This window comes from Macaca nemestrina, chromosome 11 (assembly GCF_043159975.1).
Source record: "Macaca nemestrina isolate mMacNem1 chromosome 11, mMacNem.hap1, whole genome shotgun sequence".
In the NCBI taxonomy this organism is placed as follows: domain Eukaryota; kingdom Metazoa; phylum Chordata; class Mammalia; order Primates; family Cercopithecidae; genus Macaca; species Macaca nemestrina.
The window spans coordinates 122,763,697-122,777,641 of record NC_092135.1 but is presented as its reverse complement, the minus strand read 5'-3'; the positions used below and the strand labels follow the sequence as shown (position 1 = coordinate 122,777,641).

General features: G+C 43.6%; 1 long non-coding RNA gene across 1 annotated transcript in view; it reads left to right on the top strand.

Annotated features, from left to right (window-relative positions):
• Window positions 1-2,078: 2,078 nt before the first annotated feature.
• Window positions 2,079-13,945, top strand: part of LOC105481323 (uncharacterized) — a 28,418-nt gene continuing 16,551 nt past the window's right edge. Inside the window, exon 1 of the long non-coding RNA XR_011610088.1 lies at window positions 2,079-2,135. This is a non-coding gene — a long non-coding RNA (uncharacterized lncRNA). The remainder of the gene's footprint in view (window positions 2,136-13,945) is intronic.

Below are 13,945 nucleotides of genomic sequence, written 5' to 3'. Positions count from 1 at the left end.
TTCAAGGAACTACCCCTTTCCCAACACTTAGGTTACATGATTAGATGAGTCGACCTCACACCCACAAACCTCCTGGCTCTAAAGAGAAGCATGTGATTCAAATTAGCCAACAGGTGCATTCCATTTCCCTGGGCACAACAACTGATTCAGGGTAGGGCACATGACCCATGATGTTTCAAAAAGAATTGACTCTGGTTCTTTTATTTTAACTGTTGTGAAAGATGAGCCTTTCCAGAAGGTGCTAACCTTGCATGATGCCTTCTTTGTCACCACAAGGGAGACCCTGCCCAAAAATGAAGCCAACATGAAGAGAAACAGAATCAGGAACTGAGAGGGACGTATTATTGGTGATGTTGGGCCCCTAGAAAAAGCTGTGTCTGCAACACTACTGCTTGACTTTCCAGATAAGTGGGCAATATATATATTTCTCTTTTCTGGAGAAATTTCTCTTTTCTGCCTTACTTTCTCCAGAAAAGAGAAATATATATTCTTTTTTCATCGAGTTTAAGTACTATTTCTGTTACTTGATAATAAAATAGTCCTTACTGAATACAGTTAAAAATTCTAGGCCAGGCACAGTGGTTCATGCCTATAACCACAGTAGTTTGGGAGGGCAAGGCAAAGTATCCTGAACACCTGATTGGAAACTGCAATAAGCAGACACAAAAGAACATCAAGATGTGGTGGCATCTGCTCAACCTTTCAAGTTAGCACAGACATACCAATGTGTGTTGGAGGATTACTTGAGCCCAGGAGTTCCAAGACTACATACACACAGTGTTTCTCAGAGGTGACATTCTGGATCAAATAAGTGTAAGTAATGGTTTAGGCTTTCTAAAATCCATCTCGGTGAAGCACATGTAATGGTTTCTGGCCTTGTCTTTGAGACGGTGTGGGTCTCACTCCAGGTGGGAAAGGATAGGCAAGCTTGGTGAGGCTTTTATGATTGCTGGAAATCATGTCTCCATTACCTGGGAACCACAGAAACAGTACTGCCTTTGGTTTCAAGCAAGAAGGGCTGCGAAACTGAATCTCACATGTTAGAGGAACCCACTCTGGCCTTAGTCTGGCTACCGGCTCTCCCCACAGACCAAGGAGTCTATAAGCCCAGTGGACATACTCCCCTGGATCCCACACTTTCCTCTTCTGAGCCTTGATCCACATATACAGAATCTCAGAATCTTCTGCCCAAAGAGCCCCACGCCTGATTCCAGAGCCTAAGCTCTTCCTGGACTCCTCATACTGAGACTAGAGTGGCCAAAAGCAGTTATGTATGTGAGATGTGGAGAGAACCACTGCACAAGGCTTCTCACAGGGCAAGACGGAGCTCGGATGGGAAAAGGAAAGTCATGGATGCATAGAGACACGGAAGTCCAAGGAATCCAATAATTCTAAAACTGAAACCAGGGCTGCATGCAGTGGCTCATGCCTGTAATCCTAGCACTTTGAGAGGCCAAGGTGGGAAGATTACTTGAGCCCAGGAGTTCAAGACCAGCCTGGGCAACATAGTGAGACACAACTCTATAAAAAAGACTTTTAAATAATTTTTAATTAGCCAAGAGTGGTGGCATGCTTCTGTATTCCCAGCTACTCCGGAGGCTGAGATAGGAGGATTACTTGAGCCCAGGAGACTGAAACAACCCTTCTAATCATTGTGAAGATGAGGACATAATATGTCTTATATAACAGTTCGGTTCCTTGATTTATAACTTTTACATATTTGCACATATGGCATGATGGCCTCCATTTGGACTCCTGCCCCAGACCTCACAGTATTCAGAGCAGGCGCACAGAGGAAGCAACAATTAAAGGTCCAGAGAACGGAAAAGAGGACTCTGTTCTGGAAAACAGCTCCCTCTGATAATGATTTGGGTGTGTCCCCATTCAAATCTCAACTTGAATTGTATCTCGCAGAATTCCTATGTGTTGTGGGAGGGACCCGGGGGAGGTAACTGAATCATGGGGGCCAGCCTTCCCCATGATATTCTCATGATAATGAATAAGTCTCAAGAGACTTGATGGGTTTATCAGGGGTTTCCGCTTTTGCTTCTTCCTCATTTTCTTTTGCTGACACCATGTAAGAAGTGTGTTTTGCCTCCTGCCATGATTCTGAGGCCTCCCAGCCATGTGGAACTGTAAGTCCAATTAAACCTCTTTTTCTTCCCAGTCTTGGGTATGTCCTTTATCAGCAGCCTGAAAATGAACTAATACAGTAAATTAGTGCCAGGAGTGGGGTGTTGCTGAAAAGATACACAAAAAATGTGAAAGCAACTTTGGAACTGGGTAACAGGCAGAGGTTGGCAGTTTGGAGGGCTCAGAAGACGACAGGGAAATGTGGGAAAGTTTGGAACTTCCCAGAGATTTGCTGAATGACTTTGATGAAAATGCCGATATAGTGATGCGAAAAATAAGGTCCAGGCTGAGGTGGTCTCAGATGGAGATGAGGAACTTGTTGGGAACTGAAGCAAAAGTGACTCTTGTTACATTTTAGCAAAGAGACTGGCAGCATTTTGCCCCTACCCTAGAGATCTGTGGAACTTTGAACTTGAAAGACATGATTTAGGTATCTGGCACAAGAAATTTCTAAGCAGAAAAGCATTCAAGAGGTGAGTTGGGTACTATTAAAAGCATTCCATTTTAAAAGGGAAACAGATCACAAAAGTTTGGAAAATCTGCAGTCTGATGATGCAGTTAAAAGAAAAACCCATTTTTTTGAGGAGAAATTCAAGCCAGCTGCAGAAATTTGCATAAGTAGCAAGGAGTCTAATGTTAATCCCCAAGACCACGGGAAAAATGTCTCCAGGGTATGTCAGAGACCTTCACAGCAGCCCCTACCATCACAGGCCCCCAGGGCGCAGGAGGAAAAAGTGGTTTTGTGGGCCAGGCCCAGGGTCCTCATGCTGTGTGCAGCCTAGGGACTTGGTGCCCTGTGTCCCAGCCACTCCAGCCATGGCTGAAAGGGGCCAGTGTACAGTTCAGGCTGTGTCTTCAGAGGATGGAAGCCCCAAGTCTTGGTGGCTTCCATGTGGTTAAGCCTCTGGGTGCACAGAAGTCAAGAATCGGGGTTTGGGAACCTCCACCTAGATTTCAGAAGATGCATGGAAATTCCTAGATGCCCAGGCAAAAGTTTGCTGCAGGGGTGGGGCCCTCATGGAGAACCCCTGCTAGGGCAGTGCAGAAGGAAAATGCGGGGTCGGAGCACCACCCCCACCGAGTCCCTACTGGGGCACTGCCTAGTGGAGCTTTGAGAAGAGTGTCATCATCCTCCAGACCCCAGAATGGTAGATCCACCGACAGCTTGCTCCGTGCACATGGAAAAGCCACACACAGGCTCTCCACGCCAGCCCATGAAAAAAAAATTTTTTTTTTTTTTTTTTTGTTAAAGACAGGATCTTGATTCCTTGCCCAGGCTGGTCTCCATCTCCTAGCTTCAAATAATCTTCTCACCTCAGCCTCCCAAAGTGCTGAGATTACAGGTATAAGCCACCATGCCCACCCATCATTTCTTTTTATTGTAGAATAATATTTCATTATATGGTATTTACATAGCTATAAGTTTTCACGGCTACAATTTGTGCTGGCTAGAGTTTGTGCCTGTTGTAGAAAAGGACAGTGCTGGTAGGTGGGAGGGAGGAGCCAGAAGGGAGGCAGTACCTTGCAAAGCCACAGGGGCGGAACTGCCCAAGACCATAAGAACCCACATTTTGTATCAGCGTGACCTGGATGTGAGACCTGGAGTCAAAGGAGATCATTTTGGAGCTTTAAAATTGGACTTCCCCGCTGGATTCTGGACTTGCATATGCCCTGTAACCACTTTGTTTTGGCCAATTTCTCTCATTTGGAATGGCTATATTTACCCAATGCTTGTACCCCCATTGTATCTGGGAAGTAACTAGCTTGCTGTTGATTTTACAGGCTCATAGGTGGAAGGGACTTGCCTTGTCTCAGATGAGACTTTGGATTACAGACTTCTGGGTTAATGCTGAAATGAGTTAAGACTTTGGCAGACTGTTGGGAAGGCAGGATTGGTTTTGAAATGTGAGGACATGAGATTTGGAGGGGCCAGGGGTAGAATGATATGGTTTGGCTGTGTCCCCATTCAAATCTCAACTTGAATTGTAGCTCCCAGAATTCGCACGTGTTGTGGGAGGAACCCAGGGGGAGATAACTGAATCATGATGGCTGGTCTTTCCCATGCTATTCTCATGGTAATGAATAAGTCTCACAATATCCAATGGGTTTATCTAGGTTTTCCGCTTTTCCTTCTTCCTCATTTTCTCTCGCTGCCTCCATGTAAGAAGTGCCTTTCATGGCCAGGCACAGTGGCTCACACCTGTAATCCCAGCACTTTGGGAGACTGAGGCAGGCAGATCACGAGGTCAAGAGATTGAGATCATCCTAGCCAACATGGTGAAACCCTGTCTCTACTAAAAATACAAAAATTAGCCAGGCGTGGTCACAGGCACCTGTAATCCCAGCTACTTGGGAGGCTGAGGCAGGAGAATCGATTGAACCCAGGAGGCAGAGGTTGCAGTGAGCCAAGACCACACCACTGCACTCCAAGCTGGTGACAGAACGAGACTCCATCTAAAAAAAAAAAAACAAAAAAACAAAAAAAAAGCTGACTTTCGCCTTCGGTTATGATTCTGAGACCTCCCCACTCATGTGGAACTGTAAATCCAATTAAACCTCTTTTTCTTCCCAGTCTCAGGTATGTCTTTATCAGCAGCATGGAAATGGACTAATACACCCTGTCTCTAGGAAGGGCATATCTACACATTCCACCTACCAGGACTGTCCTTTTCTACAACAGGGATAAATTCTACCCAGCACAAATTGTAGCCACAAAAATTCACAGCTATATAAATACCACACTATGAAGCATTATTCTGCAATAAAAAGAACTGATGGGTGAGCATGATGCCTCTCACCTATAATCTCAGCACTTTGGGAGGCTGAGGTGAGATTATTTGAAGCTAGGAGTTGCAGACCAGCCTGGGCAAGAAATCAAGACCCTGTCACCACAAAAAAAATAAATAAATAAATTTATTAGCTGGGCATGGTGGTGACAGGTGACAACCTGCTAGCAGCCCTCGCTCACTCTCAGCGCCTCCTCCTCCTTGGCGACCACTCTGGCCACACTGGAGAAGCCCTTCAGCCTGCCGCTGCGCTATGAAGGCCCTTCTCCCGGGCTGGCTGAGGCAGGAGCTGGCTCCCTCTGCTCGCGGGGTGGTGTGGAGGGAGAGGCGCAGGCCGGAGCTGGGGCTGCGCACTGCCGGCCGGGGCAGGTTCCGGGTGGGCGCGGGTTAATGGGCCCCTCACTCAGGGAGGCAGGCTGGCGCCTGCTGGGCTTGATCTGGGAGGAGCTCCCTCCAGGCTGCCAGAGTGCTCGGGCTGGGTGCCGCAAAGTCCTGCAGCCAGTGCCAGTGAGAGGTGAAGCGGGCTGGGCTTCTGGGACGGGTAGGGATTTGGAGAACTTTTCTGTCTAGCTAAAGGATTGTAAACGCACCAATCAGCACTCTGTCAAAACGGACCAATCAGCTCTCTATAAAATGGGCCAATCAGCAGGATGTCAGTGGGGTCAGATAAGGGAATAAAAGCACACCACCCCAGTCAGCAGCGGCAACCCACTCAGGTCCCCTTCCACACTGTGGAAGCTTTGTTGTTTCGCTTGTCACAATAAATCTTGCTGCTGCTCACTCTTTGGGTCTGGGTGGCCTTTATGAGCTGTAACACTCACCACAAAGGTCTGCGGCTTCACTCTTGAAGTCAGCGAGACCACGAACCCACCAGAGGAATAAACTCCAGACACATCTGAACATATGAAAGAACAAACTCCGGACACACGATCTTTAAGAACTGTAACACTCACCGCCAGGGTTCATGGCTTCATTCTTGATGTCAGCGAGACCAAGAACCCACCAATTCCGGACACAGTGGCATGCACCTGTAGTCCAGTTACTCGAGAGGCTGAGAAGGAAGGACTGCTCGAGCACAGGAGTTGGAGGCTCCAGTGAGCTATGATCATACCGTGGCACTCCAGCCTGAGCAACAGAGCAAAACCCTATCTCAAAAAAATAAAACAAAGGGTGGTGGGGGGCCAGGCACCGTGGCTCACGCCTGTAATCCCAGCACTTTGGGAGGCCGAGGTGGGTGGATCATGAGGTCGGAAGATCAAGATCATCCTGGCTAACACAGTGAAAACCTGTCTCTACTAAAAATACAAAACATTAGCCAGGCCTGGTGGTGTGCACCTGTAATCCCAGCTACTCAGGAGGCTAAGGCAGGAGGATGGTGTGAACCCGGGAGGCAGAGCTTGCAGTGAGCCGAGATGGCGCCACAGCACTCCAGCCTGGGTGACAGAGCGAGACTCCCTCTCAAGAAAAAAAAAGGAAAGAAATTATATACTGATTATACTGATACATGCTACAATGTAGATGAACCTTGAAAACATTACCCTATGTGAAAGAGGCTACATGTTGTATGATTCTGTTACCAGTGGAGGGTGTCCAGGATCTTGGCATCTTGAACAAAGAACTGGACAAAACATACAAACAAAGCAAGGAAAGAATGAAGCAACAAAAGCAGAGATTTATTGAAAACGGAAGTACGTGCCATAGGGTGGGAGCGGCCAGAGCACAGGGGCTCAAGAACCTGGTTACAGAATTTTCCGGGGTTTAAATACCCTCTAGAGGTGTCCATTGGTTACTTGGAGTATGTGCTATGTAAATGAAGACACTAAAGAGAAGTTACAATGTCATTTACTCAATGTATGCCCTATGTAAATGAAAAGGATATTTCCTATCATCGCTGAAGTGTTTCTGTTTGATTTAGTTCTAGGGAGTCCTTGAGTTCCCTGCCTCCAGCCCCTATTCTCCTGCCTCAATTCCATGTATATAAAATGTCCAGAATGGGAGAACCCACAGGGACAGAAAGTTGACTAGTGGTTGCCTGGGGCTGGGGGAATGGAGGTGGGAGGTGGGCAGAGGAGGACACATAGGGGAATGACAGCTGTCTTAATCAGTTCAGGCTACCATAACAAAATACTACATACTAGGTAACTTAAATGAAATAAATTCATTTTCTCACAATTCAAGAGGCTGGAAGTCTAACATCAAGGGACCAGTAGAGTCTGTCTCTGGTGGAAGCTTTCTTCTATGGTGAGAGAAGAGAAAACAAGCAAGTTCTCTGGGGTCTCTTCTTATAAGGGCCCTAATCCTATCATAAGGGTCCCAATCTCCTGACCTCATCTAAACCTATTATCTTCCAAAGGCCCCATCTCCAAATACCATTACATTGGGGATTAGGGCTTCAACATATAAATTATGGGGAGAGGGATATAGAATTCAGTCCATAGCAACAACTAAGGGGCACAGGGCTTCCTTATGGGGAGAGGAAAATGTATCAAAACTTATTATGGTGATAGTTGCACAACTCTATGAATATACAAAACCCATTGAATTGCACACTTTACATGAAGAAGTTGTATAGTTATATGAATTATATCTCCATAAGGATATTAAGGCCTTCAAACTGAATGGCCTTTTTACATTGTTCATTTTTGTTGAGGTGAAATTCACATAACTTGAAACTCACAGAATGCATTTTAAAGCAAATAATGCCGTATTTAAATAGAACAATTCCATTTAGTACATTCACAACGTTGGGTAACCTTCACATCTGTCTAGCTGCAAAACATTCACACACACACACACAAATTGGCCATTGTTGTAATAAGAGACCCAAATTAGAAAAATACTCAAATGCAATAAACTCTCATGCAGCCCATGAATTGGCCTCGGCTTAATGTCTGCATCCTGAGGAAGTAAAAACAAGGAAAGGACTAAGCTCCATGAGGGTGGCAAAATGTCTGCCTTGCCCACTACTGTAACTAGGGCACCAGGCATATGTCCTCCTGGGTGATGCTCTGTGGAATTAATAAATGTGATTAACATAAAATTCATGCCCCAGAGAACTTATCATTATATACTCCTTACTTCTGACAAAAGAAATTAGCCTTTCCTTTAGTCCAAGAGTCCACAAATGATGACCCTGCAGCCAAGTTCATCCTCTACCCTGTTTTTTAAGGCTTTTGAGCTAAGAATGTTCTTTAAGGTATGTGTTTGTCTTCCTTGAGGTGAAATTCACATAACAGAAATTGAACCATTTTAAATTGAAATTCACATAACAGAAATTCATTTCACAGAAACCGAACCATTTTAAACAATGCCATGTTTTAAGTGAAATAATTCCATTTAGTACATTTACAATGTTGTGCAATCTCACCTGTCCAGTTCCAAAACATTTCATCACCTCAGAAAGAACAATCAAGCCCATTAAACAGTCGCTCCCTTCCTCCTCCCCTAGCTTCTGACAACCGCCAATCTGCTGTCTCCATGGACTTACCTATTCTGGACATTTCATATCAATTGAATCATACAATATGTGACCTTTTGTGTATGGTATCTTTCATTTAGCATAATGTTTTTGAAGTTCATCCAAGTTTTAAAGAGTTATAAAAAATAACAACAAAAAAACAAAAAATAACAACAAAAAATGTGACAGAGACCGTCTGTAGCCAGCAAAGCCTAAAATGTTTGCTATTTGACCTTATAATGAAAAAATCTGCCAAGTTAGCCTGAACCCTAGCCTGCCCCCAGGTTATCCAGAACAGTGTAGTTGATGCTAACATGTGTATGTGGACACACTCATGTGTATCCAAACTGAGTTCAGTTGCCCTCGCTCAATGGACAGCCAAACACCAAAACACGGGTTTGTGCAGAGAAAGGTTTGTTATGACTGTACTGACAAGGTGGTAAGAGGAAATGCTCCCAGAGCTGAAGGCTGGGTTGAGTTTTATAAGCATGAGGTAAATGAGGTGTGATCTGACGGATCCAGCCATGAGGTGATGCTGGAGCCTGGTCTGATTGGATCCTGGATCCTGTCATGTAGTTTTTTTTTGTGGTTTCTATTTTTTTTTTTTTTTTTTTTTTTTTTTTTGAGACAGGGTCTCATTCTGTAGCCCAGGCTGCAGTGCAGTGGCACAATCATGTCTCACTGCAGCCTTGACCTTCTGGGCTCAGGTGATCCTCCTGTCTTAGCCCCCTGAATATCTGGGACTACAGGCATGCACCACCATAACTGGCTTATTTTTGTATTTTTTGTAGAGATGGGGTTTCATGTTGCCCAGGCTGGTCTCAAACTCCTGGGGTCAAGCAATCCACCTGCCTCGGCTTCCCAAAGTGTTGAGATTATAGGCATGATCCACCACGCCTGGCCCTCACCTCTCTCAAGGCATAACATTTAAAGATTGGCTGGATCATTGATTTTTCCAAAAACTTTTCTGACCTCAACATGTGTTCCCACCACAAAAATAACATTTAAAAGATTTTTCACCTGCTTTAAACTTACGTTACAGAGCCTAGGAATTATTTTACTAAGTCATAAACCTCTGAAAACCTGAGAGCTGATGAAACTAACAGATTTCTAGAGCTTCTCTGACCATGTCAAAGACCATTTTCCTCTCTCTTGCCCAAGAACACATTCTTTCTGCCTGAGTTAAAAGCCACCTTTCAAGCATCATATTCTACTGCAGAAAGAGCCAGATACAGCCATGGGAGTTGGGATAAGGAAAGGCAATTCATATGACTCCGTTTTTGTTTTGTTTTGTTTTTATCTCTTTTTTTTGAGATGGAGTTTCACTCTTGTTGCCCAGGCTGGAGTGCAATGATGCGATCTTGGCTCACTGCAACCTCCGCCTCACAGGTTCAAGCAATTCTCCTGCCTCAGCCTCCTGAGTAGCTGGGACTACAGGTGTGTGCCACCATGCCCAGCTAATGTTTTGTATTTTTAGTAGACACGGGGTTTCACCATGTTGGTCAGGCTGGTCTCGAGGTGATCCACCCACCTTGGCCTCCCGAAGTGCTGGGATTACAGGCGTGAGCCATCATGCCTGACTTGAAATTCATATGACTTCTTTCAAAAAGCTTTTCTCTAAATAAATCTGGTTTGAAGGAAGGGAGACAAGTAGGCATGGTTGATCTCTGTGAGAAGCAGAGACAGGAAAGACATTGCAGGGGTAAGAAGTAAGACATCAAATTAGAGCTCTTCAAGCACAAGGCTGTTTGCTCTTATAAATGTCCTTTAGTTTTTTCTTTTAATTAAAAATATTTTTTTTAAATCACAGAGGACTCACTCTGTCACACAGACTGGAGTGCAGTGGCACCATCACAGTTCACTGCATCCTTTATCTCCTGGGTTCAAGTGATCCTCCTGACTCAGCTTCTGGAGTAGCTGGGGCTACAAGTGTGAGCCACCACGCCCTGCTAACCTTGGTTTTTTGTTGTTGTTGTTGTTGTTTTTAAGAGACAGGATCTTACTATGCTGCCCAGGCTAGTCTCAAACTCCCGGTCTCAAGCAATCCCCCTGGCTGGCCTCCCTAAGTGCTGGGATTACAGACGTGAGACACTACACCTACCTGTGAATGTCTTTTAAAACCAGATCCACAAGAAAATAATTTTCCAGCCAAATTTCGGCAGAATACAAACCTCAGGGGAAAATGCAACTTGATGACCACTGGGCTCAATGCCAGCAACTGGAAAATCACACTGTATCAGACTTTGGGTCTGACTATAGTCTGCCCTGCGAGAACAAGGTCTTTGCAACATTAAGTATCCAGGATTGAGGCAAAGGCTGCTATCCATTATGGTAGAGTACTACGTTAATCATAAGAATGTACCTACTTTTTATTGATTTCAGAACCTTATGATTCCTCCAAAGGTGGACCTTATAAAATAAAGTGAAAGATAAAAAGTTTGGAGGATGCACATTTATGACATTATGCATTTTTACCTTAAGCCATTCTTTGGTTGGCCAATTTCACACATGCTACTGAGATTAGTTTTAGAGAAAATATGTGCAGTATGGGTAGTGTGTGTGTGTTTGCGCGCGCGCACATGTATGTATATTTGCTTCTTAAACTCCATTTATCACAAAATGTGTCCCAGACCTTTCATAAGTATTAAACGCATAAACTATATTTGTAACTACTATCCTTTCAAAAGTAACTACATCGGCTGGGCATGGTGGCTCACATCTGTAATCCCAGCACTTTGGGAGGCCAAGGCGGGCAGATCACAATGTCAGGAGATCAAGGCCATCCTGGCTAACACGGTAAAACCCTGTCTCTACTCAAAATACAAAAAAAAAAAAAAAATGAGCCAGGTATGGTGGCGGGCGCCTGTAGTCCCAGCTGCTCGGGAGGCTGAGGCAGGAGAATGACATGAACCCAGGAGGCAGAGCTTGCAGTGAGCCGAGATCACACCACTGCACTTGAGCCTGGGTGACAGTGCGAGACTCTGTCTCAAAAAAAAAAAAAAAAAAACTACATCAAACAAAACTCATCATATCTATAATTTCAAATGCTTATCAAAAACTACATGAATTTATCACCAAAAAGATAATATATGCAAATTTCAGGTTAATAATCATTTCATCCAACATTCTTTGGTATCAACAGAAACAATTCCAGGATAATGTTGAGTGATACTGTCCTTCATTTACATGGCCTATTAAGGAATGTAAAGGAGAAAAAATAATGACAACATGCTATTAAATCAAATCTTGTTCCCTAAAAGTATATGCAGGTCTAAATCCTTGATGTAAAAAATACTCCTCTATGCATCTTGTTAAATTCAAGTCAGTGGTCCGCCATTTCTTTGCTTAGCCAAAGAAGACTGTTTTCCTCCTGGTTATGTGTATCTGTGTCCTGAGTTTCAAGTGCCACATTTTTCAAGTCAATTTCACATCCTGCCTTTAGGCTCTCAGACTTATACTTCATGGATGCTGTAACTCTTGTTTACTGATTTTATGCCTTACTCCTAGAATTTGTGATCTTGTAAGACTTGCCAGCTAAGATCCAATCAGCTTTCAGCTCACTTTCTGTCAGGAACCAAAAACCATTCAGAAATACGCTATCTTGGCTAGGTGAGGTGGCTCATGCCTGTAATCCCAGCACTTTGGGAGGCCAAGGCAGATGGATGACTTTAGGTCAGGAGTTCGAGACCAGCCTGACCAACATGGTGAAACTGCATCTCTACTAAAAATACAAAATTAGCCGGGCATTGTGGCACACACCTATAATCCCAGCTCCTTGGGAGGCTGAGGCAGGAGAATCGCTTGAACCCAGGAGGTGGAGGTTGCAGCGAACCGGATCACGCCATTGCACTCCAGCCTGGGTAACAAGAGTGAAACTGTGTCTCAGAAAAAAAAGAAAAGAAATAGGCTATCTTAAAAGAAGGGTGATTTTTTTTCTCCTCTTGAATGCAGTTTTCTAAACATGTTGATGGTAAACAGTAGAAACTTAAGTGACAGTGACTACAAAGCTCCATTACTTATCTATTACCAAGTATTTGCATAGATAGAAAGATTCAATACGTGAAACATTTGCTTTCCAGCTTGTTTACAAGATATAAATCACATTTCTCTGAAAATTAGTTTACTGTACCAAAAAATTGTTAATATTGAAGTGAATGCATTAGATTTTCAGTGATCCAAGTGAACTAATACAAATATCTTCAGTGCATGCCATTTTCATAATGAAGTAAGTTTTGAATAAAAATTTCCTGCTTAAATTTAGATGCCAGTTTTAACCCTGTTCAGGCATTCAGAAATATGTTTTATTAATTACTGCTATAATTACATTTTCAAAAGTATTTCTCCTGTCCTTTGTCCAAGTTCCCAGAACTTGGGCCTTGCCTTTCTTACCCTTAACTACATGCATTTCTGTAACTGACTTCAGGACTTTCACAAACAGACAGTATAAGAAGAGTTCAAGCAAAATCTAGTGGAACTAGCATTTCAATACACTCTGTCCAGTCTTGACGCATTAATCAAACTATGGTAAAGTTAAAGCAATCAATCTTGCAGCAGTGATGGGAGCAAATAAATAGAAATGCCCCCAACTGCTGATTATTGCTCTTTCATTTATTGCTCTTGAATCTCCTGCTTATGAAAAAGGTTGACAAATTAAAGATTTGCTGCTGCATGGGGAAGCGTGAGAAGAAAGGTAAGCTGGGCTGTCAAATTACCTGAATTATACTAATTATTTCCACGTGATAAAGTCTCTTCCCCTCTGCAAAACTTTAAATTCGTCTCTCAAATTAAGAGTTTTCTTCAGCTCCAAAAATCCTCATGAAGGGGAACCTCATCTGCCCAAATCTAGTCCATTCTGTAGGTATACGCTCTTTATTTTGACCTCTAGAGGGCGATCCTTCCTAATTTTAACAGGATCTGATTCTACAGGGAATGAGCTGAGACTAACCAAATCCCAAACTAGAAAGTAATCTCTTAGGAAAACCACCAGGAGGGAAAATTATCACTGCTGCTTCCAAGTTCCCTGTGACATACCAACCACCTGGTCTTCGTTTTTCACACTATGCCTTTTTCTTTTTCATTCCTTCATCCATAAAAGGAAAGTGTCAAGAAAAATTAGGTAATCCCTCAAAGCCCTTTCCAAGTGTGTAAATCGTACCATGTGTGACTTTGTTTCTTGGTACCAAAAAAATAGCAAATGCTGTTTGCTGTACATCAAAATATTAACTCAATAGGTATCCAGTCTCTAGCTTACTCTTCCTGAGTTTGGTTTTGCTTAATTTTGCTTTTAAGAACAGAGGTAATATAGAAGTGTTTTACTACATGTAACCAAAAAAAAATATCACTAGTGATGTCTCAGGGCAGGTGAGCCCCAAAACTTGGGCTCAGCCTGAGAAGGTTTTTTGGTTTTGCTCAGGAAAGAATTCAAGAATGAGCTGGTGACAGAAGAAAATGGCTTTATTGAGGCGGCAATGTTAACAACTCAGTGACCGCTTCCACAGAGCAGGGCTACCCTGTAGGCAGTTATGTTGAGAGTAGCAGCTCAGAGGCAGCTCTGCAGATATATTTATAT